This window comes from Bufo bufo, chromosome 2 (assembly GCF_905171765.1).
Source record: "Bufo bufo chromosome 2, aBufBuf1.1, whole genome shotgun sequence".
NCBI classification, from domain to species: Eukaryota; Metazoa; Chordata; class Amphibia; order Anura; family Bufonidae; genus Bufo; species Bufo bufo.
In genome coordinates this window covers 765,332,392-765,356,147 of record NC_053390.1, presented here as the reverse complement: position 1 = coordinate 765,356,147, position 23,756 = coordinate 765,332,392, and the positions used below count along the sequence as shown (strand labels likewise).

General features: G+C 44.6%; 1 protein-coding gene across 2 annotated transcripts in view; it reads right to left on the bottom strand.

Annotated features, from left to right (window-relative positions):
- Positions 1-21,991: 21,991 nt before the first annotated feature.
- LCORL (ligand dependent nuclear receptor corepressor like) overlaps positions 21,992-23,756 on the bottom strand; it is a 114,592-nt gene continuing 112,827 nt past the window's right edge. For both annotated transcript variants that reach the window (XM_040419037.1, XM_040419039.1), the window contains one exon: positions 21,992-22,781. The gene's annotated coding sequence lies outside the window, so the exon portion shown is untranslated. The remainder of the gene's footprint in view (positions 22,782-23,756) is intronic.

Here is a 23,756-nt window from a genome sequence, read left to right as displayed (position 1 = left end):
GGGACCAAACTCAGATGATGATTACATGTGGAAGCTTGGACATCTAATATGCCTACCCGAAGTCTTTACCCTATGACTGTGACTTGGGCACATGGCCCTACTCATCTCAGGAAGGAAGCCATGAATAACCTCATATCCTCCATCTTCTTGGCTCCAGCCATCTCCACGTACACTGTCCGACATGTAAATAACTGCATAGTCTGTGCCAGATGCAACCTAGGGAAAATGGAAAAAGTCCCTGTCAAGTGTTCACCAAAACCTCTCTACCCCTTTCAAAGGATCCAGATTGACCACATACAAATGCCCCATGCACAGGGATTCCAGTATGCGCTAGTGGTCATAGATATGTTCTCTGGATGGCCTGAAGCCTATCCCGTGAAGAATCAGACAGCGAAGATAACAGTAAAGAAGCTGTTAAATGAGATTGTCTGCAGATTTGGGGTATCTGAAGTGATAGAGTGATCAAGGAACTGCCTTCACAGCTGAAGTGGCCCAGGAGATATGGGCCACACTGGGGACTCGCCTTGCTTTCCACACCCCGTACAGACCACAAAGCAGCGGCAAAGTCGAAAGACTGAACGGCGCATTGAAACTAAAATTGCTGAAAATGGCTCAAGAGACTGGTAAACCATGGCCAGAGACTCTTCCAATTGCCCTATACAGTGTCAGACATACCCCTAGGGGGAAGGAAAAGCTTTCCCCTTTTGAGATTTTGTTTGGGAGTGCCCCCAAGTTAGGACAGTATTTTCTCCAAGAACTTGCTTTGCAATATGATTGCTTGTCTGCCTATGTATCTGCTCTGTGTAAACATCTGACTGACCTACATTTTCGAGTATTCTCTTCACTTCCAGATCCCAGACAGATTCCTGTAAGTCATACCCTTCAGCCAGGAGATTGGGTTTTGGTGAAGAGGCATGTCAGAAAGACTCTTGAGTAGAGTTGAGCGGACACCTGGATATTCGGGTTCGACGGGTTCGGCCGAACTTCACAGAAAAGTTCGAGTTCGGGACCCGAACTTGACCCCGAACCCAAACCCCATTGAAGTCAATGGGGACCCGAATTATTGAGCACTAAAATGGCTGTAAAAATGTAATGGAAAGGGCTAGAGGGCTGCAAATGCCAGCAAAATGTGGTTAAGAGCGGATAGGGAAATGACTTTAACCACCTCCGGACCGCTGTACGCACAGACGCGTCCTGGAGGTGGTTGATTCATTCCTCCTGGACGCGCCGGCGCGTCCTCTCGCGAGACGCGAGATTTCCTGTGAACGCGCGCACACAGGCGCGCGCGCTCACAGGAACGGAAGGTAAGAGAGTTGATCTCCAGCCTGCCAGCGGCGATCGTTCGCTGGCAGGCTGGAGATGTGTTTTTTTTAACCCCTAACAGGTATATTAGACGCTGTTTTGATAACAGCGTCTAATATACCTGCTACCTGGTCCTCTGGTGGTCCCATTTGTTTGGATCGACCACCAGAGGACACAGGTAGCTCAGTAAAGTCCCACCAAGCACCACTACACTACACTACACCCCCCCCCCGTCACTTATTAACCCCTTATTAGCCCCTGATCACCCCTAATCACCCCTGATCACCCCATATAGACTCCCTGATCACCCCCCTGTCATTGATTACCCCCCTGTCATTGATCACCCCCCTGTAAAGCTCCATTCAGATGTCCGCATGATTTTTACGGATCCACTGATAGATGGATCGGATCCGCAAAACGCATCCGGACGTCTGAATGAAGCCTTACAGGGGCATGATCAATGACTGTGGTTATCACCCCATATAGACTCCCTGATCACCCCCCTGTCATTGATCACCCCCCTGTCATTGATTACCCCCCTGTAAAGCTCCATTCAGACGTCCGCATGATTTTTACGGATCCACTGATAGATGGATCGGATCCGCAAAACGCATCCGGACGTCTGAATGAAGCCTTCCAGGGGCATGATCAATGACTGTGGTGATCACCCCATATAGACTCCCTGATCACCCCCCTGTAAAGCTCCATTCAGATGTCCGCATGATTTTTACGGATCCACTGATAGATGGATCGGATCCGCAAAACGCATCCGGATGTCTGAATGAAGCCTTACAGGGGCATGATCAATGACTGTGGTTATCACCCCATATAGACTCCCTGATCACCCCCCTGTCATTGATTACCCCCCTGTAAAGCTCCATTCAGACGTCCGCATGATTTTTACGGATCCACTGATAGATGGATCGGATCCGCAAAACGCATCCGGACGTCTGAATGAAGCCTTACAGGGGCATGATCAATGACTGTGGTGATCACCCCATATAGACTCCCTGATCACCCCCCTGTCATTGATTACCCCCCTGTCATTGATCACCCCCCTGTAAAGCTCCATTCAGACGTCCGCATGATTTTTACGGATCCACTGATAGATGGATCGGATCCGCAAAACGCATCCGGACGTCTGAATGAAGCCTTACAGGGGCATGATCAATGACTGTGGTTATCACCCCATATAGACTCCCTGATCACCCCCCTGTCATTGATTACCCCCCTGTAAAGCTCCATTCAGACGTCCGCATGATTTTTACGGATCCACTGATAGATGGATCGGATCCGCAAAACGCATCCGGACGTCTGAATGAAGCCTTACAGGGGCATGATCAATGACTGTGGTGATCACCCCATATAGACTCCCTGATCACCCCCCTGTCATTGATTACCCCCCTGTCATTGATCACCCCCCTGTAAAGCTCCATTCAGACGTCCGCATGATTTTTACGGATCCACTGATAGATGGATCGGATCCGCAAAACGCATCCGGACGTCTGAATGAAGCCTTACACGGGCGTGATAAATGACTGTGGTTATCACCCCATATAGACTCCCTGATCACCCCCCCTGTCATTGATCACCCCCCCTGTCATTGATCACCCCCCCTGTCATTGATCACCCCCCCTGTCATTGATCACCCCCCCTGTCATTGATCACCCCCCCTGTCATTGATCACCCCCCCTGTCATTGATCAACCCCCCTGTCATTGATCAACCCCCCTGTCATTGATCAACCCCCCTGTCATTGATCACCCCCCTGTAAGGCTCCATTCAGACATTTTTTTGGCCCAAGTTAGCGGAATTATTATTTTTTTTTCTTACAAAGTCTCATATTCCACTAACTTGTGACAAAAAATAAAATCTCACATGAACTCACCATACCCCTCACGGAATCCAAATGCGTAAATTTTTTTAGACATTTATATTCCAGACTTCTTCTCACGCTTTAGGGCCCCTAGAATGCCAGGGCAGTATAAATACCCCACATGTGACCCCATTTCGGAAAGAAGACACCCCCAGGTATTCCGTGAGAGGCATATTGAGTCCATGAAAGATTGAAATTTTTGTCCCAAGTTAGCGGAACGGGAGACTTTGTGAGAAAAAAATAAAAAATATCAATTTCCGCTAACTTGTGCCAAAAAAAAAAAATTTCTATGAACTCGCCATGCCCCTCATTGAATACCTTGGGGTGTCTTCTTTCCAAAATGGGGTCACATGTGGGGTATTTATACTGCCCTGGCATTCTAGGGGCCCCAAAGCGTGAGAAGAAGTCTGGTATCCAAATGTCTAAAAATGCCCTCCTAAAAGGAATTTGGGCCCCTTTGCGCATCTAGGCTGCAAAAAAGTGTCACACATCTGGTATCTCCGTACTCAGGAGAAGGTGGGGAATGTGTTTTGGGGTGTCATTTTACATATACCCATGCTGGGTGAGATAAATATCTTGGTCAAATGCCAACTTTGTATAAAAAAATGGGAAAAGTTGTCTTTTGCCAAGATATTTCTCTCACCCAGCATGGGTATATGTAAAAAGACACCCCCAAACACATTCCCCAACTTCTCCTGAGTACGGAGATACCACATGTGTGGCACTTTTTTGCAGCCTAGGTGGGCAAAGGGGCCCATATTCCAAAGAGCACCTTTCGGATTTCACTGGTCATTTACCTACTTACCACACATTAGGGCCCCTGGAAAATGCCAGGGCAGTATAACTACCCCACAAGTGACCCCATTTTGGAAAGAAGACACCCCAAGGTATTCCGTGAGGGGCATGGCGAGTTCCTAGAATTTTTTATTTTTTGTCACAAGTTAGTGGAAAATGATGATTTTTTTTATATATTTTTTTTTTTCATACAAAGTCTCATATTCCACTAACTTGTGACAAAAAATAAAAACTTCCATGAACTCACTATGCCCATCAGCGAATACCTTGGGGTCTCTTCTTTCCAAAATGGGGTCACTTGTGGGGTAGTTATACTGCCCTGGCATTCTAGGGGCCCAAATGTGTGGTAAGGAGTTTGAAATCAAATTCTGTAAAAAATGACGAGTGAAATCCGAAAGGTGCTCTTTGGAATATGGGCCCCTTTGCCCACCTAGGCTGCAAAAAAGTGTCACACATCTGGTATCTCCGTATTCAGGAGAAGTTGGGGAATGTGTTTTGGGGTGTCTTTTTACATATACCCATGCTGGGTGAGAGAAATATCTTGGCAAAAGACAACTTTTCCCATTTTTTTATACAAAGTTGGCATTTGACCAAGATATTTATCTCACCCAGCATGGGTATATGTAAAATGACACCCCAAAACACATTCCCCAACTTCTACTGAATACGGAGATACCAGATGTGTGACACTTTTTTGCAGCCTAGGTGGGCAAAGGGGCCCACATTCCAAAGAGCACCTTTCGGATTTCACTGGTCAGTTTTTACAGAATTTGATTTCAAACTCCTTACCACACATTTGGGCCCCTAGAATGCCAGGGCAGTATAACTACCCCACAAGTGACCCCATTTTGGAAAGAAGAGACCCCAAGGTATTTCGTGATGGGCATAGTGAGTTCATGGAAGTTTTTATTTTTTGTCACAAGTTAGTGGAATATGAGACTTTGTAAGAAAAAAAAAAAAAAAAAAAAAAATCATCATTTTCCGCTAACTTGTGACAAAAAATAAAAAGTTCTATGAACTCACTATGCCCATCAGCGAATACCTTAGGGTGTGTACTTTCCGAAATGGGGTCATTTGTGGGGTGTTTGTACTGTCTGGGCATTGTAGAACCTCAGGAAACATGACAGGTGCTCAGAAAGTCAGAGCTGCTTCAAAAAGCGGAAATTCACATTTTTGTACCATAGTTTGTAAACGCTATAACTTTTACCCAAACCATTTTTTTTTTTACCCAAACATTTTTTTTTTATCAAAGACATGTAGAACAATAAATTTAGAGCAAAATTTATATATGGATGTCATTTTTTTTGCAAAATTTTACAACTGAAAGTGAAAAATGTCATTTTTTTGCAAAAAAAATCGTTAAATTTCGATTAATAACAAAAAAAGTAAAAATGTCAGCAGCAATGAAATACCACCAAATGAAAGCTCTATTAGTGAGAAGAAAAGGAGGTAAAATTCATTTGGGTGGTAAGTTGCATGACCGAGCAATAAATGGTGAAAGTAGTGTAGGTCAGAAGTGTAAAAAGTGGCCTGGTCTTTCAGGGTGTTTAAGCACTGGGGGCTGAGGTGGTTAAATAACATAAAATACATAAAAATAAAAAATAATAATCGTGATCTAGGAGTAGGAGGTTGAGGAGACGGTGGATGTGGCGGTGTAGGTGGAAGCGGCGGTGGAGGAGGAGGAGGTAGCCTACACAGTTTTTTGGTTTTAAATTTATTTTTATTTTTTTAAATTAGGGTACACCCCAAAACATTGGGAAATATAACCTGTGATAACCCCCTCCAGTCGTGCTAAACACACATTCAGACAATACACTGGCTGCAGGGCAGGCCAGCACCTCCAAGGCGTAAAGGGCAAGCTCAGGCCATGTGCCCAATTTGGAGACCCAGAAGTTGCAGGGGGCAGAACCATCAGTCAGTTCGTGTAGGAGTGTGCAAACATACTGCCCCACCATGTCGCACGTCCACCTGATGTTCACGATCCAATTGGATATCTGCTTTCGATGTTCTTTTCTGCTCCTACCATGGTGATCACGGTTATCGGTGAATCAGGGTTCCACCCCGCAGAGGGAGCGTGAGAAAGGGAGACCTCATTCAAGGGAGGTCAATGGCTGCAATGGGATGAAGTGGAAATGTGAGAGAAGCTATTAAAAGGATTTTGAGGAAATTAGGGGGCGAGAGGCAATTACTCACTCCCGACTTGGGGAGGTAGTGACGATAAATAACAATACAGGACTCTTAAGATGCCCTGTTATTGGAATGATTAATAAAAACTTATAGTAAATGTCACTGTGGTATTTTGGATTTGGAAACGTTAGCCAGGAAAGGCCCTGCTGCCGCTTTGTTGACTCTAGATAACTTTTGCCTGATCGCACGTCCCTGTGACGTCCACCATCCATTTGGATATCTTCTCTATCAACTTTCGATGTTCTTTTCTGAGCCTACCATGTTGATCACAGTTATCGGCGAATCAGGGTTCCATGCCGGAGAGGGAGCGTGAGAAAGAGAGACCACATCCAAGGGAGATAAATGTATAATTTTTTTTGGGGATCGAGTGGAAATATGGGAAAAGTTATTGAGGCGCAAATGTGGGACAACTTGTTAAAGTTTAAGCATTGACTGACAGGAGGTGGCGCGCATCAATTAAAGAAGAATTTCTGAAATTTTATTCCGTCACCCATGCAGAGCAGGGGTTTATTCTCGTCCAAAATAGTAAAATGTCAACCCAAGAATGTAACAGAAAAATTACAGTAATTTATTAACCTGTCTACTTGGTAGAGCAGGGGTCTATGACAGAAAAAAATTGTTTATTGTCACTCCAAAAAGGTAAAATAAAAATTATTGAAATTTATTAAGCTGTCAATTAGTACAGGAGGGGTATATTACACCCAAAAGTTTGTGAATTTCAACTAAAAATGTAACAGACAATTTATTTATTATTTTTTTACCTGTCTACTATGTATAGCAGTGGTACATCACACCTAATAATTGTTGAATTTCAACCGAAAATGTAACAGACAAATTTTTATTTTATTTTTTTGCCTGTCTACTAGATATAGCAGTGGTACATCACACCCAAAAATCGGTGAAAGATTTATGAGGTGGAGTTCAATATGGAGTAGGAGTTTGAGGAGGTGGTGGACATAGTGGTGTAGATGGAAGCGGCGGTGGAGAAGGACGAGGTAGCCAACACTGGTTTTTGGTTTTAATTTTTTTATTATTTTTTTTAAAATTAGGGTGCACTCCAAAAGAGTGTGAAATATCCAAAATACAAGAATAAGCAATTGCGCTGCAGTATAACAATGGCTGGTTAAGGCCGGTATACATGCCTATTCTGCACAAGGTATGAACAAGTCCTGTGGGATCCATGCCTGGTTCATTTTAATGAACGTGAGCTTGTCTGCATTGGCTGTGGACAGGCGGCTGCGCTTGTCTGTGATAACGCTCCCTGCCGTGCTAAGCACACGTTCACATAATACACTGGCTGCAGGGCAGGCCAGCACCTTCAAGGCGTAAAAGGCAAGCTCAGGCCATGTGCCCAATTTGGAGACCCAGAAGTTGCAGGGGGCAGACCCGTCATTCAGTACGTGTAGGCGTGTGCACATACTGCTCCACCATGTTGGTGAAATGCTGCCTCCTGCTAAGACGTCCCATATCAGCTGGTGGTGCTAGTTGTTGTGGCGTCCTGACAAAGCTTTTCCACATTTCGGCCATGCTAACCCTGCCTTCTGAGGTGCTGGCGGTGCCCCAGCTGTGTTGGCGACCTCTTCCTCTGCCTTCGCTTTGTGCTTCCACTGGGCCCCCGCTGTCAGGTGGGAATGCCACCAGCAGTGCGTCTACCAGTGTGCGCTTGTACTCGCGCATCTTACGATCACGCTCCAGTGAGGGAATTAAGGACAGTACGTTGTCCTTGTAACGGGGATCCAGCAGCATGGCCACCCAGTAATCAGCACAAGTTAGAATGTGGGCAACTCGTTGGTCGTTGCGGAGACACTGCAGCATGTAATCGCTCATGTGTGCAAGGCTGCCCAGAGGCAACGAAAATCTGTCCTCTGTGGGAGGTGTATCGTCTGTGTCCTCTGTATCTCCCCAGTCACGCACCAGTGATGGCCATGAGCTGGTCTGGGTGCCACCCTGCTGTGAACATGGTTCCTCCTCCTCCATCTCCTGCTCCTCATCCTCTACCTCGTCATCCTCCAGAACTGTGCCCTGGCTGGACAATAGTGTACCTGGCGTTTGTGGGAATAGTGTACCTGGCGTTTGTGGGTGCAGGAACCCACCCTCTGAGCCACTTGTGAATGACTGGCCGGAAACCCTACAAAATGATCCCTCTTCATCCTCCTCCTCCTGTGCCACATCCTCTTCCATCATCGCCAGCAGTGTTTTTTCAAGGAGGCATAGAAGTGGGATAGTTACGCTGAGAACGGCGTTATCGGCACTGGCCTCGTTGGTGGAGTACTCGAAACAGCGCAACAAGGAACACAGGTCTCGCATGGAGGCCCAGTCATTGGTGGTGCGTGCTGTAGCTGAAACTCCACTATCGCCTGGCCAGCATGTGCAAGGTGGAGTTCCACCTTGTGGGCACGTCGCATATGAGGCGGTGAGTGGGAAGGCCGAAGTTACGCTGCAGCGCTGACAGGCGAGCAGCAGGGTGAGAACGCCGAAAGCGCACACAGAGGGCCCGCACTTTATGCAGCAGCTCTGACATATCGGGGTAATTTTTAAGGAATCTCTGCACCACCAAATTCAGCACATGCGCCAGGCAAGGGATGTGCGTCAAACCGGCTAATCCCAGAGCTGCTACGAAATTTTGCTCATTATCGCACACCACCAGGCCAAGCTTGAGGCTCACTGGCACAAACCACTCATCGGTCTGTTGTTCAAGGCCTGTCCACAGCTCCTGCGCGGTGTGGGGTTTGTCCCCCAAACAGATACGTTTTAAAACTACCTGCTTTCGTTTACCCCTGGCTGTGTTGAAGTTGGTGGTAAAGGTGTTACGCTGACCGGATGAGGAGCCAGTAGAGAATGAGGAAGCGGAGTAGGAGGAGGAAGCAACAGGAGGCAAACTGAAGCGTCCTGCAATCCTCGGTGGTGGAAGGACATGCACCAAACTGCTATCAGCCTCAGGCCCAGCCGCCACTGCATTTACCCAGTGTGCTGTTAGGGAGGTATAACGTCCCTGACCGTGCTTACTGGTCCACGTATCCGTAGTGAGGTGCACCTTGCCACAGATGGTGTTGCGCAGTGCACACCTGATTTTGTCCCTCACTTGGTTGTGCAGGGAAGGGATGGCTCGCCTGGAAAAGTAGTGGCGGCTGGGCACGACGTACTGTGGGACAGCCACCGCCATAAGGCTTATAAAACTATCCATCTCCACCAGATGGAATGACAGCATTTCAAAGGCCAGTAATTTAGAAATGCTGGCATTCAGGGCTAGGGATCGCGGGTGGGTAGGGGGGTACTTCCTCTTCCTCTCCAGTGTTTGGGAGATGGAGCGCTGAACGCTTCTGTGGGACATTGTGGAGATGCTTGGTGACCCAGGTGGTGGTGTTGCTGGCAGATCCTCTGTGTATTGCGGGGTGTCAGGTGGTACTGTCACTCCAGAGGTGGATGAAGAGGCCGAGACTGCAGCAGAAGAGGAAGCAGGAGGAGCCAGAGACCTTTCTTGGTTTTTGAGGTGTCTACTCCCCTGCAGCTCGTGCTTAGCACTTAAATGCCTGGTAATGCAGGTTGTGCTCAGGTTGAGAACGTTTATGCCTCTCTTCAGGCTCTGATTGCACAGCGTGCAAACCACTCGTGTCTTGTCGTCAGCTCATTGTCTGAAGAACTGCCACGCCAGGGAACTGGCTTTGGTGTGCTCGGTCCCTTGCTGCGGTGGGCAGTAGCAGGCGTAATGTCTAGGGGATGGCCGCTCCGCTTTTTCACCCTGCTCCCTCTTCTGCTGTGCTGGTGGCTCTGTGTGACCACCGCCTCTTCCTCCGAACTACATAGGTCACTCGCGAAACCTTGATTCCATGTGGGGTCGAGGACCTCATCATCTTCCACCCAGTCTTCACCCCTGCCCTCCTTGTCGGTTTGCACACTTTCAAAAGCCCCAGCAGTTAGCACCTGTGTTTCGTCATCATCCGAGACATGCTGCGGTGGTCCTCCCATGTACTCATCTTGAAACATAAGTGGCTGGGCAAAGGTGCACTCAATCTCTTCCACTTCTGGGGCAGGGTTAGGTGGATGGCCCTGGGAACCCCTGCTAGCACAGTCATAAAAAAGCAGAAGAGACTGCTGCATGACTTGGGGCTCAGACTGCTTGGCTGATTTGCAAGGGGGTGAGGTGAAAGACTGATGGACATCGGCTGCAGGTGCCAACTCTGATCTTTCAGCAGGAGACTGGGTGGGAGACAATGTGAAGGAACTGGAGGCACTGTCAGCAACCCAATCTACTATCGCCTGTACTTGTTCAGACCTCACCATTCATAGAGCCGCATTAGGCCCGACCAAATACCTCTGCAGGTTCTGTCGCCTACTCGCACCTGAGAAAGGGGTTTCACTTGTGCATGTAGCTGGCACAGATCGACCAGGTCCTCTCCCTGCAACAGGAGCTTCACTGGCAGCACCATGACCTGGGCCACGTCCCTTATTTGACGCTCTCCTCATATTTCTCAAATTTAGGATCTTGCCCTAAATGGGTGTGTTAATTAATAGCAGAATAGAATAACTGTATGTAAAGGGTGTATCTCACACGCTCTGATCCAGACTAGGCCGCAATTAAAGATTTGTGCCCAAAATGGGTGTTTGTTTAATAAGTGAATAGAACCACACTATGTAAAGGCTGTATCTCACAATGACATATGCAGCAAAGGCTGAAAATGATACTTTTTTTTCCCCCAAACGGGTGTTTGTTTAATAACTGAATATGACAGCAGTATATAACCCTTGAATTTCACACGTGCTGATGCAGGAAGGGCTGTAAAATTGTGTATTTTGGCACAAAAAAAGTGTTTTTAAAAACCCAGAAAATTATGGCTGTATTTCTAGCTTAAATTGCACACTGACTAATCCAGATGTTGTATATTGCCCAAAAATTGTGTTTTTATACTAACAGAATATGAAAGCTGTATATATTAAACTTTAATTTCACACGTGCAGATCTGTAAAATAGTGGATTTTGGCAAAAAAAAGGGTGTTTAAAAAAAAAAAAAATGAAAATTATGGCTGTATTTCTAGCTTAAATTGCACACTGACTAATCCAGATGTTGTATATTGCCAAAAAGTGTGTTTTTTTACTAACAGAATATGAAAGCTGTATATAACGTTTGAATTTCACACGTCCAGATGCCGCTAGCGATGTAAAATTGTGTATTTTTGCACAAAAAGGGTGTTTTAAAAAACCCAGAAAATGATGGCTGTATTTATAGCTTAAATTGCACACTGACTAATCCTGCAAATGCACCAGATGTTGTATATTGCCAAAAAAGGGTGATTTTTTACAAACAGATTATTAGTGCAGTTTTTCAAGCTTGGATTTCAATGTCACAAAAGCTCATATGCAGTGCTGGTGCATGGAGCTTGCATAAAATGCCCGCCGCCACCCACCTAACTAAAAGACGGATAAAAGTTATTTTTTTCGGTCACTGGGCTCAGGGCAGGGTAAAAAGATTGTGCCCTGCACCCACACAACTAAATGTATGTCGATCGCTGAGCTAGATTCACGATCTGAACAAAGATTCTCTCCTATTCTCTCCCTGAAATCACCAGCAGCATCCTCTCCCTACACTAGTAACAGCAGAGTGACGTGCAGCGCTACGTGACTCCACCCTATATAGAGGCTGGGTCACATGCTGCACTGGCCAATCACAGCCATGCCATTAGTAGGCATGGCTGTGATGGCTTCTAAGGTCAGACAGTTAAACGCTTGTTGATTGGCTGCTCTGCAGCCTTTCAAAAAGCGCCAAACAACGAACCCGAACTTTTACTAAAATGTTCGGGTCCGGGGTCCAAAAATCCTAAAGTTCGGTACGAACCCGAACTTTACAGATCGGGTTCGCTCAACCCTACTCTTGAGCCCATATTTGATTTCCCATTCCAGGTTCTACTAACTATTCCCACGTCTGTAAAACTCGAGGGGAAGACATCCTGGACACACGCTTCAGACTTCAAGAAGGTTCCAGTCCCCCACCCAGAGGCCTGCTCAGAATGATATCCTTTCTGGTCTTCCTCAATGTTTATACTGGGCCTCAGATGCCTCGAGTGGCACATGGTTCTTCTGGGTAAATACCACAGACACTGACTATAATGGACGGTATTAAAACTAAAATAATAAATCTTTATTAGCGTTTGACTTAAAAATGATAAATCCCTTTAAACGAACAAGCCAACTCAATGCTGAGGTGGGTAGGTATGCAGCATGCGTATAGTATGTATGTAATCAATGCTATTGCTGTGTGTGCACCTTCATCATAGTACACTAACCTCTCCCACTTCAGAAGTGATGTCACTATATAATATGGAGCTCTAGTCTAAGTTCTGCCCCCTGTAGTACACCACAGATGAAGATTAACAATAGGGTCCCTATTCTATTGCTTTGATCTGTTAACTAACTGATCGATTAGGACCCTACCTACCGCTAAGCTCAAGTCTGGCGGGTAACTGCTACCCTAACGGGTTCGCATTTCCATTCCTGAAAAAAATAGAACATGTCCTATTCTTGTCTGCAATTGCGGACAAGAATAGACATATTCTATTAGTGCCGGCAATGTGCGGTCTGCAAAATGCGGAATGCATATTGCCGGTGTCCGTCTTTTGCGGATCCACAAAACACACTACGGACGTGTGAATGGACCCTAATACTGAAAATAGACTCTCCCCAACTAACAGACTTGGGAATGTATGTTTTGAGAAAATATCCATCTGATAAATATGGGCCCTGGGGACAGTTCCACCTTAAAGACATCGCAGACAGGCCTGTCCCAAATCCTACCCCTAGTTCACTGCCGATACTAGAGCCCAACCCCTTGTTACCAGGGAAAGAAGCTAGACCCCTCTTTACTATAGAGGAGACAGGAATTTCTGACCGTAATTTTTGGTTGGAATGGATGAAGTACACGGCCTCACAGGTAAACAGATCTGGGTGTATCACCTGTGCCACGGCCAAATCATACTTAGGTGAAGGGGCACAGTTCCTAAGTCCCAGTCAATATTCACGTTTTACAAGCATGTATGTGAATCAGACTGCCGATATGACTGAATGTAAGGTTTGGGAAGAGAAGTTCCCAATCTTTAGAGAAACCCCCTAAACCTGGGGGAGGGATAACCATATACAAAAGGAATTACACCTGTTTTGAGATAGAGGGCAAAAAAGGGAAAAACATGGGCAGGTTTCCAGAAGGATATTGTGGAACTGTGGTGAATACCACCGGTGAACCCTAGCAAAGTCATTTGAGGAACCAGACTCAAGCATTAGGGGATGTGATCTGGTTGTGTGCAGATATGAAACCGAGGACAAAGTTGACAATTGCCTGGCACGGGCAATGTGCCTTAACCCTAGTGTCGATGCCTTTCCATTTATTTAATCCCCATTGAATGGGATAAAAACATTGAGAAAATAAGGAATCCTGGGTTAGGATTTGGTTATGCCCCAGGAGAGGCAATGATAAGGAGAAGGTGGGACACCAGCCCAGGAGGCAGCCTCGATTCCCACGTGTCTATAGATGCTATAGCAGTGCCCAGGAGGCTCCCAGATGAATTCAAAGCCAAATGTCAAGTGGCAGCAGGGTTTGATTCTTTAATCCCTATAGTTACTATAAACAAAAATGTGGATTGTATCAACTACATCTATTATAATCAGCAGATATTTGTAAATTACACCAGAGATGCATTAAAGGATATAGTGGAGCAGCTGGGGCCCACTAGTGTTATGGCATTCCAAAATAGAATGGCCCTGGACATGCTACTAGCAGAAAAAGGTGGTGTGTGCAAAATGATTGGTGAAACCTGCTATACTGTAATTCCCGATAACTTAGGACCAAATGGCCAGGTCATGAATGCCCTGAAGGGACTTGCTTCTCTTTCAGAAGAATTAAAGATAAATTCTGGGATAAATAGTTCATGGGAAAATTGGTTTGAAAACTGGATAAAAAATTGGAAACAGACCTTGTTACAACTTGGAATGGTTATAGTCATGGTATTATTGATCCTTGCAGTAATTGTCTGTTCTGTCATCCCCTGCATTAGGAGGCTTCTGCTCAAAGCAGTAGCTGAGGCTACCCCGGAGATGATCATGAGAGAATTCCATGAGGATGAGAGACAAAGTCCACTTAGTTCTGTTGGTCCCCCCCTGCTTACGAAACCACCTGGAGATCATCGACCATAGGGACAGACATCTGACTTCCCCATGCTAAGTCCAGTGTCATGGGAGGCTATACACTAGGGTAGGTTGTCATGGAAGCTGGCGAAGAGGATTCGGAGCATTGGGACAGATGTGCTAGGCCTTTATTTGGGAAAGAATGAGGTCCAAGGGGGGGTACTGATAAGAGATGTGGACTCCATTCTTTGAATCAGCTGAGAAAGCTCCCACATACTCTAGCTTTTAGACAACTCCTTATCTTCTCCAGAGCACGAAGGTTCCATCCTACCGAAGAGAACACGCCTCCTTGCTACTTCATATATGCTTTACTGCTGTTAGTTAAGATTCTATTACAAGATGGCCCCTGTAGTTAGATAATTACATAGTTCACATACCAGAGTTAGTAAAACAATGCACAATGAGCAGATGCCAAGTGTTATCTCTTTTCATATTTTAGCCAATGTAACAATGCCACATGCCTCAGGGGGAATGCCCCTCTGATGACTTTATAAACTGATATACTTCCTGTAATAAATGAGAATTTGCTTTGACCCCAGTGTGTGCGTCACAGTTATTTTCTTCTGTGCACGTAAAACCCTTGTGTTACTATTAATTTAGAGCAGTAGAGCAAACATAATCAGCCCCGATTGAGGGCATCTTCCACATTAGTATGTTGCAGAAGGTTTGCCTTATTTGAATAACTAATCAAATAACTAACCCTTTGGCGGTGTGCCTCCCTTGTCTATGTTTGTCTGTAGTGTTATAAAGATGCATGCTTGTGTGTAATAAATCAGAACCTAATTCAGCTGCTACGTGTGTCTGTGTCAGTTCTCCGAGTGCTCGTACATCCACATCAATTGGGACCCCCAACAATTATAGAAGCAGGGGGTTTTGCCCCAACAAAACTTGGTGCCCAACGTAGTGGTTCGACTAAAGGACACTTCATCGATCTCTCGACAATTTGGATGGTCCGGACCGGGATTGACAGATATAAAAGACAGCGCTGCAAAGTAAGAGACTATCTTACATTATATCTATCTCCCTGGTTGTCTGGTTCGAGTGATTGTTGAAAGAACGTACGTATAAAGTCCTTTTACAGTCGAGTCCATATTGATAAAGAACCTTGAAAGTTGAAAATACCTATGATGGGTTAAGTTTCTGATCATGAGTAACTTTGATTGGGATGTTTTTGGTCTGGCTTTAGGAGTCACTGTATATGTTTTGTATGTGCTTTACGGTGTTTGGAAAATTGCAGAACATTATAGAAAGGGAAATCAAAGTTCTTGGACTCTGAAACAGAGTACACTAGGTGAATATAGTGAGGAAGCTCTGAGGAAATAGATGTCTGAATTTTTTTACTTTCTATAGTTGTTCTAGTACAATTGAAGAGCAATGGGGAATAATTTCAGTATACCCGAAGGTTATAAGACAGCCAAAACATTAGTGAAGGATAGGGGAGGTAAAGAGGGTCTGAAGAACGGTGGACAGAGTGTTGGAGAAGGCAGGGATGAAGTATGGGAATCTTAACCTAGAAGTCTGGGAAAGATACATGGGTAAAGGTAGCTTGTGAGGTTGAAACTGAAGGATGAAGAGAAGTTGTACGAGGTAGATTGTTGTATACTCAGAAACAGAAATGTAAGAACTGGAGATACGCCACCTCCATACCCCCTGGCCAGTGCCCCTAACTAGGGAGTCCAGGAGTGGGCCAGAATTTCTTGCAGCCACATCAGTTAACCCCGTGGCATGCACCGGCTGCGGGATTTACAGGGGAAACTATTTTTGTCCATGAATCTGAGCCTGTTAAACTAAAGATAAAAAACAGTACAGTTGTTACCCAATTGTTAAAGAAAACCTGCCAGAACCTCTTTTAGGGACTGATGTTTTGCAAGCACTGGGAGCCCACATACACTTTGACCCCGATGGCACTACCCATGTAGGTTTTGGGGCCCCAGAGGAATTATTATGTCCCTTAATAGTGACACTGGCCCTTCCTGAGACTAAACCATCAGAATTAACTCCTGTAGACCAGGCTTGAGGTGGTACCGAAGGATTTGTGGGGAACATCTAAAACGGACATTGGAAGACTCCCTGTGTCTCCGGCTATGGTGTATCCAAGGCCAGGATGTCAGCCCCCTCAAGTGAAGCAATACCCCCTTAGTCATGCACAAGAGATAGCGGTGGCCAGTCAAATTAATGCTTTTCTCCAATCCGGTGTATTGATAAAAACAGTATCTCCCGCTGTTCCCAATAAAGAAGAAACCAGTTAAGAGACAGCCTGTCAGTTACAGAATGGTTCATGATCTTAGAGAAGTCAACACGGTTACTCCAATAGTGCCAAATCCTCATATACCTTGTTGTCACAAGTGCTATTCACTGCTACATGTTTTACAGTAATAATTTGGCAAATGTCTTCTTTACTTGTGTGCTTTTACTTTTAAGGGCAACCAGTATACTTGGACTGTCCTGCCTCAGCGAGCTCAGAACTCCCCAACCATTTATACACAGGCTTTGCAATCTGTCCTTACAAACTGGATACCGCCTGGCTCAGTGGTCCTGTTACAATACATGGATGATTTGCTCCTGTGTGCTGAAGACAATGAGACTCGCTCCGAGGCAACTACTGTATATCCCTCCAGGTCTTTTTGCATCAGAACGGATGTAAAACATCAAAGCAGAAGCTGCAGTTTTGTAAAAACAAAGTTGTATTTCTGGGACACTGCCTCTCCCACTGAGCTAGACATCTTACCACAGAAAGAAAGGAGGCTGTGCAAAGGATACAAGTGCCCAAAACCTAAGTTTTTGGGGCTGGTGTCATACTGTCGCCCCTGGATCAGGCATGCCTCCATGTTAATGCAGCCATTATATGATTGTCTGTCATCTGACCCATTTCACCTCAAGGAAGAGGCAGTGAATAATTTTCATACATTGAAGCTGTGCATAACCTCGGCCCCTGCCCTTAGTATTCCAAAATATGACAAGGAATTTAAGTTGTTCTGCTAAGAAATACAAGGTCTCAGCACAGCTGTACTGACTCAAAAACATGGTGACCGGTAGCGGCTTTCTTTTCAGCTAGATTAGATCTTGTAGCTAGCGGCGCCCACTCCTTTGTCAGGGCAGTTGCGGCAGTGCACTCCTTGAGATTTGTTTGAAGTATTATGTTGATTTTTATTTGGTTTTCATATGCAAGGCAACCTTATCGTGTACATGTGACATTTCGGCCCTGCTCAGACCTTTTTCAAACACTAGTTGTCATGGGAAAAAAAGAGAATAGTGATTTGAGAAAGGTGAATTCACACCATGTAGTCTCCTACATGAATTTAGTATATGAATTTGTCCTTGTGTGTTGATCTCTTTTCAGGGTGGCCAGAAGACTTTCCAGTAGCAAAGGCAAATACAAAGAACACAGCAAAGAAGCTGGTCAGTGAACTGGTGTGCAGGTATGGTGTCCCTGAAGTTATTGAATCAGACAGGGGTCCCCACTTCACAGTAGAAGTAATGAGGGAAGTGATGTAGGCTTTGGGGGTCACCTAAGCTTTCCATACAGCATACCACCCCCAAAGCAGCTGCCGCGTCGAGTGCCTGAATGGCACACTCAAATTAAAAATCCAGAAAGCCATGCAGGAAACTCAGCGGCCTTGGCCAGAGTGTTTGCCTTTAGCCCTATACTCAGTCAGGACCACTCCAAACAAAGACAGGATTATCCCATTTGAGATTCTGTTTGGAAGCGCCCCTAGATTAGGATTGTATTTTCCACAACAGTTGCAAATGAACAATGATAGCCTAACAAGCTACATGCAGGCCCTCACAAAGAGGCTTGAGCTTCCCTTCCAGATTCAATAAAAGAAACACACAGTCTGCAACCAGGAGACTGGGTGGTGATAAAAAGACATGTGAGGAAAGGCCTGGATCCCAGATTTGATGGTCCATTTCAAGTCGTGTTGACTACTCATACAGCAATAAAGGTTGAAGGAAAGCCCAACTGGATACACGCTTCTCACTGCAATAAAGTTCAGATGCCGGAGGATGAAGATCCTCCTGCTGACAGCCACTGTGGGAACAACGGCCCTGTACCAACAACTGAAGGATGATTGTGACAATGCACTTATCCGACACCACCAGGTGCTGTTTAGAGGACTCAATGACACTGACAGAAAAATTAAAGACTGTTAAATCTGTATTCACAGTCCCGTGAGTTCAAGAACTCTGCCTTATCTGGCAATCCCTTTAATTTATTGCAGTTTGTCTCACAAAGAAGACCAGGGCCTGATGATCAAAAGTATAATTCCACTGCAGTTCCTCTCCCCATAGCAGGGTGGTTGGTGGGAATTTTTCAAACACTAATGCAAGTAGTATTGATTATCGTAGTATATGCTGTGATTAAGCTTGTGTTCATGTGCGCCAATTGGTTCTGTACCAAAAAAAGAAACTACCAGGATTATTGAGAGGTCTTGGGAACTGCATGGATACCTGGGAAGGAATCTGGCCTCCGACTGGCAGTTAGGCCTATCCCGACTGAAGTACCTCTGGGTTAAGATGTCAGTTCCAAGATATCTCAAAATGGGGGAATTGTGAGGGATGAGAATCCATTTTGTATAAGTACAGGTGAAACTCAAAAAATTTGAATATCGAGCAAAAGTCCATTTATTTCAGTAATGCAAATTAAAAAGGAGTTGCATTAATGCAGCTTAAAAATAGAATTTTGTGAATAGGTTCAATATTCTAGGCTCAAAGTGTCAGGCTCTAGTCAGCTAATTAATCCTTACCCCCTGAGCAAAGGGTACCTCAAACTTGAGACTTTGGGGTTGAGCAAATCATCCCCAAATTAGGGATGAGCAAATCTCATATTTTGAAGTTCATATGCAGGTTCATGTTGTGGTATTCACTGAATTGCGTTATGGATTCCATTACCCCGCACCATAACGCAATTCCATAACTGAATGCCTTTAGAGGCATTCAGTTATTCATTCAGTCATAATAGAAGTCTATGGCTTGCATAATGGATCCGTCCCATTTCCGTTATGCAGAAGAGGACTCCAGCATAATGTAAACCGTACGGATCCGTTATGCAGGCCATAGACTTCTATTATGACGGAATGGATAGCGGAATGCCTCTAAAGGCATTCAGTTATGGAATTGCGTTATGGTCCGGGGTAATGGAATCCATAACGCAATTCAGTAAATAGCACAACACGAACCCGCACACGAACTTCAAAATATGAGATTCGCTCATCCCTAGTTATAATTTAATTTGAGAAAGGTTGAACTTGATGGACCCTTGGCTTTTTTAACCTACGTAACTATGTTATAGTGCAGGAGAAGCTGAGCAGATTGAAAAACATTCAGTAAAACTTGTAATTTATACTATATATATTTTATACTGCTCTTCCAGAACTTGTCATCCCTGACTGACAGCTATCTCTGTATACACACTTAAGCCTCATTCACACATCAGTGTTTTGGCCAGTGATTTCCATCAGCGATTGTGAGCCAAAACCATAATTCTGTCTCCTTTTATATTACCTTCTATACAAGTACGTGTAATTCTAGTTAGATAACATACACAAACCCCTAAGAGAGCCAAATTCCTGAGTGGTTATCTCAGAGACATGTGTGCTGCACACTGGAGGAGGGGCTAAAAAGAATAAACCTGGTATATACAGACATTTAATTAACGCTACATTGAAGAAAATCATCCAGGTAGGATAAATTACATTTTGAAACGTTATCCATGTCAGGAATACCACCATGGGGTGTCGGCCATGTGCAACGACATGGCGGACTCTGAGTCGTCCCCCCCAGAAATCTTGTACATCCTTGGAAGCAATTTCCAAATGTCTGAAGGTACCACATTCATCTGTTCAAATAATTATATGCAAGTTTAAACAACATGGAATCACACAGTTATCAACTGTTCAGGAAGGAGACATGTCTCGTATTGATGAATGTACTCAACTCAAGAACAGCAGCACAGGTCATTATGCTCGGTTTTGGCTATAAAAAAAAAAAAAGTGACCAAACAATGACATATGAACTAGACCTGAGACCGTGTCAATGAGCTCTACAATAATTAATGCCACTACTTTTTGTCTATGGAGTTTGTATGGCTGTGTGCTTGATTTTATGTAAGTGTATGCAATGGGTGTAGCTGAAATACAATAATTAGGAGGTCACTTTTGACCCCATAAAGAGCTACTCTGGATCAGCTGATTGGTGAGGGAGTGGGGCATTAGCCACCAATCAAATATTGATGGCCTATCCTGAAAATAGGCCATTAATAGTAAAATCCGGAAATAACTAGTGGAAAGTCAGTGGCCCACACCTACATTTTGGCACAAATTGTGTAAGTATGTGGCACAAAATAGAGCATCAAGGTTTAGAGAAACAATGTGCCAACCTGAATAAGGCATTAACAAGAAAGGCATGTGTATTCATGGGGAAAAAGGTGTGGCCTGATGCAACATTTTGAGTCACAATTCTGGTATAAAATTCTCTCTAAAACTAAGGCTAGTTTCACATTACGGTTTCATTTTCAGTTAATTTGATCCATCAGAAGAACAGAGTCGTGCAGTCAGAAAATCACATATAGAGGACAAGGAGCCAAGGGCATATCCGTTTATTTTATAAAGTTGCACAATATTCCACTTGATGTCCAGTATACAATATCACAGTGATTTATGGCTACCTGCAGTTACTGTAACATTACATGTCAGATTGCACACTGGCCTGGATCAACAGCCCTACAGATCAACATTTATTTTAGAACTTTAATGCACTAAACTGGTTTTTATCTTATCTGTAATATATAATATGAAAAGAAAGATTTTGGCCAAACTGCCTGTATACTGGTCTAACCCCATCACCTTTATTACCCCACCCTTACCACTTAGGCCCCTTTCACACGGGCGAGATTTCCGTGCGGGTGCAATGCGTGAGGTGAACGCATTGCACCCGCACTGAATCCGGACCCATTCATTTCTATGGGGCTGTGCACATGAGCAGTGATTTTCACGCATCACTTGTCTGTTGCGTGCAAATCGCAGCATGCTCTATATTAGAAGTGAATGGAGGCTGCATAGAAGCCTCCATGCAGCCCCATAGAAGTGAATGGGGCTGCATGAAAATCGCAAGCATCCGCAAGCAAGTGCAGATACGGTGCGATTTTCATGCACAGTTGCTAGGAGACTATCGGGCTGGAGACCCGATCATTATTATTTTCCCTTATAACATGGTAATAAGGGAAAATAATAGCATTCTTAATACAGAATGCATAGTACAATAGGGCTGGAGGGGTTAAAAATAATTTAACTCACCTTAATCCACTTGTTCGCGCAGCTTCTCTTCTGTCTTTGATGACGTCACTGCGCTCATCACATGGTCCATCACCATGGTAAAAGATCATGTGATGGACCATGTGATGAGCACAGTGACTTCATCAAATGTCCTATTCCTCAAAGGAGAAGACAGAAGAGAAGCCGGGCTGCGCGAACAAGTGGATTAAGGTGAGTTAAATTTATTTATTTATTTTTTTAACCCCTCCAGCCCTATTGTACTATATATTCTGTATTAAGAATGCTATTATTTTCCCTTATAACCAAGTTATGAGGGAAAATAATACAATCTACACAACACCTAACCCAAACCTGAACTTCTGTGAAGAAGTTCGGGTTTGGGTACCAAACATGCCGATTTTTCTCACGCGCGTGCAAAACGCATTACAATGTTTTGCACTCTTGCGGAAAAATCGCGCTTGTTCCCGCAACGCACCCGCAATTTTTTCTACGCAACGCCCGTGTGAAACCAGCCTTAAAGGTATTTCTAATGACAAAGACTTATCCCCTATCTACCGGGTAGGAGATAAGTGTCCGACCACTGGGGCCCCCGACAATCATGAGAATAGTGGCTTCGTTTTCCCCTGTTTGAGTAAAGCTTCAGTTTACACCTGGGTGCTGACAAACCACACAACTCTATGGGACTGACAGACAAGTGGTCAGCTACCTCTAGCAGTTCCATATGGTTGGAGTGGCAGTGTGCGTGACCGCCGCTCCACTCAAACGTGAGGTACATGGGGACCCCTGTTCTCGTTATCAGCTGGGTGTCCCAGCAGTCAGACCCCTTATCCTGTGGTTAGGGGGTAAGTCTTTGTCATGGGACAAACCCTTTAACACCACAGCCGCATACATAATAGAAATTCAAATTGTTATAACGTTAAACAGACGCAACGGTAGGAGACATTCTGAGATGCAAGTAAAATAATATATACATTAGTGCAATGTGTATAATGCAGCACATTCCAACCGCTGAGGTTTCTTTAGAGCACCATAATGGACAAAAGAACTCAGGAAGGCACATTGGTATTTTTTTTCTATCACTAATGAGTGAGCATGTACCATGACAAAGTGGAGAACAAATTGGTTTGTCATATATGACACTTGACACCAGCTGCCAAATAAGAGATGTTTCGACGGCTCTTCTGAAAGTAGAAAAAAAGAATAGGAGCCAGTTATAAGCATTACTAAGAGCATATAAAGAAACAGAAATAAAGGATAAGGGCTCAAGCACACGAACGTGTGCCAACCGGGCCCGTAGCGGGTTCACAGTCCGGACGATAGGGTGTGGAGGCATGGAGCGGAAGGCCATGGAAGCACTACTTTTTGGTCCCTGATTCCGCAATGCCAAAAAAATAGAAAATGCTCTATTTGTTTTGCGGTGCGGACGGATTGCGGACCCATTTAGCGCCGGCCACACAGATGCTGCACGTGCATTAGGGACCACAATTTGCAGTCCCTAATGCACGGCACGTGTGCATGAGCCCTAAAGCAGATCAGTTTCACTTAATATGAGCCCTATGCACTGTAACAGCAGCATATTACAGCTACATGTCCATTCTACTAGTAGCCAAAACACAAAAATTGTGCCGGCTAGCTACTAGGAGCCCTGAAAGAATACACAGAATCATAGTGGATGAGTCTGCTGTATTCCTGGCCAAAGCGATCCACCCCAACCCTCAGTACATTGATGCTTCTGGGTATACAGGTGAAACTCAAAAGTTTATTTATTTCAGTAATACAACTTAAAAGGAGTTGCATTAATGCAACTTAAAATTAGAATATTGTGAAAAGGTTCAATATTCTAGGCTCAAAGTATCAGACTCTAGTCAGCTAATTAATCCATACCCCCTGAGCAAAGGATACCTCAAAATTGTGACTTTGGGGTTTTCATAAGCTGTAAGCCATAATCATCCAAATTATACCAAATAAAGGCTTGGAATATCTCGCTTTGCATGTAATGAGTCTCTCATATTAGTTCCACCTTTTACGTTGCATTACTGAAATAAATGAACTTTGCACGATATTATAATTTTTCGAGTTTCACCTGTATATGCATATACAGAAGCCCATCAACGTTCAAAGGGTGGGGAGAGCACTGTGGTCATGAATGCACCAGA